A 3,096-nucleotide genomic window follows, 5' to 3' on the forward strand; every position below is an offset into this window, starting at 1 on the left:
TGGAGTGGACTCGTGTGAGTTCTTTATATATTTTGGAGATCAAACCCTTGTCTGAGGTATCAATGGCAAATATGATTTCCCATACATTTGATTCTCCTTTCATTTTAATGCTGTTTTCTTTAGCCATATAGAAGCTTTTTATTTTGATGAGATCCCATTTGTTTATTCTTTCCTTTATGCCCCTTGTTTTGGGGGAGATATCGGTAAATATTGTTGCAGGGAATATCTGAGATTTTCCTGCCTATGTTTTCCTTTAGGACATTTATGGTGTCACAACTTATATTTAAGTCTTTTATCCACCTTGAATTTATTTTTGTGTATGGTGTAAGTTGACGATTGAGTTTCATATTTTTGCATGTAGCTGTCCAGATCTTCCAACACCATTTGTTGAAGAGGCTGTTTTTACTCCATTTTATACGTCTGTCTTCTTTGTCAAATATTAATTGACCACAGAGACTTGGGTTTATTTCTGGGCTCTCTGTTCTGTTCCATTGGTCTATGTGTCTGTTCTTATGCCAGTACCAGGCTGTGTTGATTACAGTGGCCTTGTAATACAGTTTGATATCAGGTATTATGATCCCTCCTACATTGTTTTTCTTTTTCAAAATTGCTGCAGCTATTTGGGGTTGTTTTTAGTTCCATATAAATTTTGGAAATGTTTGTTCTATATCTGTGAAATATACCATTGGTACTTTATTTTATTTTATTTATTTATTTATTTATTTATTTATTTATTTTGCTCTCTTGCTCTTTGGTTTTTATTATCACTTCCAAATCTCAGGCATACATAGAGGATAATAAGAGCACTGTTAAAGTTTTTTTTTAAATAGAGCTTAAGCAGCCTGGCTGATGTGGCCAGCAGGCCCCACCACCCCACCCCCAGAGTTGTCTCTGGGCCAGGGCCTCTTGGCACTGTCTGGCCTGTGTGCCTTGGTGACCTGCCTGCCAGCAGCCCCTGTGCAGCACAGGTTGGTGCAGGGGCTGGCACTGTGGGGAGCAGCCCTCCACAGTCCCTGGCCCTTCCCTGCCCAGCTGGTTCTGCAGCCACTATGGCAGAGTAGACCAGAGTCCACAGTCTTGTCCCCAGAGGTCTGTTGCCATAGGTGGACATCGGTCTCATGCCGTGCAGCTGCCCTGAATGATACAGCTTGGAGTCCCCATTGTGGCGCTGAGCTCAGAGGACCTGCTCTGTGCTGGAAGCGGAGATGTACAGAAGTGTTCAAGCCGTGTAGGGGTTGAGCTAATCCTGGTTCCAGCATAGTGCCCACACATACAGCATGCATAGTATCTTGTCCGGGTCATCCTCAACCACCTCGCCTTTGGGGTTCTTGATCACCATTACCAGCTGGGCGTGGAAAGTGACGATCAGCACAGGCCCCAGCCCCATCATCTTGCCCATGGCCTAGTCAACATTGTTAATGTCCAAGATACGGGAGTGGAACTGGAGGCTCAGCGCCTTGGCCTGCTGGATTGGGTGGGCCAGCTGGCTGTAGGTAGCTTCATAGCACCAGTCTTTGAGAATGTCAAGCTCTCCAGAAATCATGGACTCCAGGACATTGAGGATGATGTCACTCTCTCACTGCTGCAGGAACCGCTCCTTGTAGAAAGCGGGGTCTACACGCAGGATCTCCGTGAGCACCTCTGACATCTCTGTCCTTGAGAACAGGCCTCCCAGCAAATCTGTGACCTTGTCTGTCAGTGCTTGGGAGGCTCAGATAAATGTGTTGTTGCTCTCGTCATACTTCATCTTCATCTGGAAGAACCAGTTGAACACCACATTGTTGTCCCTGAAGTCCTTCCACTGCTGATACCACTTAGAGTCCTTGTGCAACATGACCCCCAGGGCCTCCTCATTGGGCTCAAACACTTTCTCTTCCTTGAACTTCTGTCCAGCAAACTCCTTCCTTTTCCTGAGCCATTCGGGCCTGCAGTAGGGTCCAGTCTGGCCCAGCACACTTTCATCGATCTCCTTTTTCACTGACTCCACCCCCTGGGAGAGGGCTTTGAAGGCCCCACCCTTTGACATGGATTCAGCTGACTGTTTGGCGGTCTTGGCTGCTTCCTCCATACCCTCCTTGATTTTCCAGCCAAGGTCGCTTTTACTGACTTTGTCCAAACTCTCCTTCACAGTGCCAGTGATAGCCCCCAACTTCGTGATCACCTCACTCATCCACACAGTTTCGGATTCAATGGTTTTGTATTTCCTTCTGGCTTCCTGGAGTGCATCTGACTCTTCCAACTTCCAGGCCTTGTCTTGGAATTTTTTTATACTTTCTTTCATTTCTTTGTTTTTGGCTAATTCTTGTTTGATATTATCTAGCAAGCCGGAGAGAAAGCCTTTTCTGTTTCCAGAAGAATAGGATTTGGACAGGGGCAGCTCTCCATCTGGCTGGCATAACTGATAGGTACCACGGGGTAGTGGCACAAGGTTGTGGCTGGATAGAAACTAGACTCCACTGCCAAGGCATCTCAGCAGGCAGCAGAACCAGCCTCTCCTCAGTGCCGATGCCGCCCCATATTGGAAGATCATGTGTGACCTTATTCCTGCACGGCTTGATGGTGTCATCCGTTGTGTCTGCCTGGAACACAGGAGTCATTGGTACTTTAATAGGGATTGCATTGAATCTATAAGTTGCTTTGGGTAGTATGGACATTTCGATGATGTTAATTCTTCCAATCCATGAACATGGTACATACTTCCATTTGTTTGTATCTTCCTTAATTTCTTTCTTCAGTGTTGTGTATTTTTCTGAGTACAGGGCTTTTACCTCCTTGGCTAGGCTTGTTCTTAGGTACTTTATTTTTCTTGTTGCTATATCAAATGGGATTTTTTTCCTGATTTCTGTTTCTGGTATTTCATTGTTGGTATACAAAAGTGCCTTTGATTTCTGAATATTGACTTTGTATCCGGCTGTTTTGCCAAATTCATTTATTAGGTTGAGTAGTTTTTTTTGGTGGAATCTATAGGATTTTCTATGTACACTATCATGTCATCTGCAAACAATGACAGTTTTGCTTCCCCCTTTCCAATTTAGATGCCTTTTATTTCTTTTTCTTGTCTGATTACTGTGGTTAGGACTTCCAATACCACAATGA

The 3,096-nt window shown here is 44.7% G+C and overlaps 1 pseudogene; it reads right to left on the reverse strand.

Moving 5' to 3' along the window:
• Positions 1 to 677: 677 nt before the first annotated feature.
• LOC112307347 (mitochondrial import inner membrane translocase subunit TIM44 pseudogene) lies at positions 678 to 2,744 on the reverse strand (annotated as a pseudogene).
• Between the last annotated feature and the right edge of the window lie 352 nt (positions 2,745 to 3,096).

This window comes from Desmodus rotundus, chromosome 4 (assembly GCF_022682495.2).
Source record: "Desmodus rotundus isolate HL8 chromosome 4, HLdesRot8A.1, whole genome shotgun sequence".
Classification (NCBI taxonomy): Eukaryota; Metazoa; Chordata; class Mammalia; order Chiroptera; family Phyllostomidae; genus Desmodus; species Desmodus rotundus.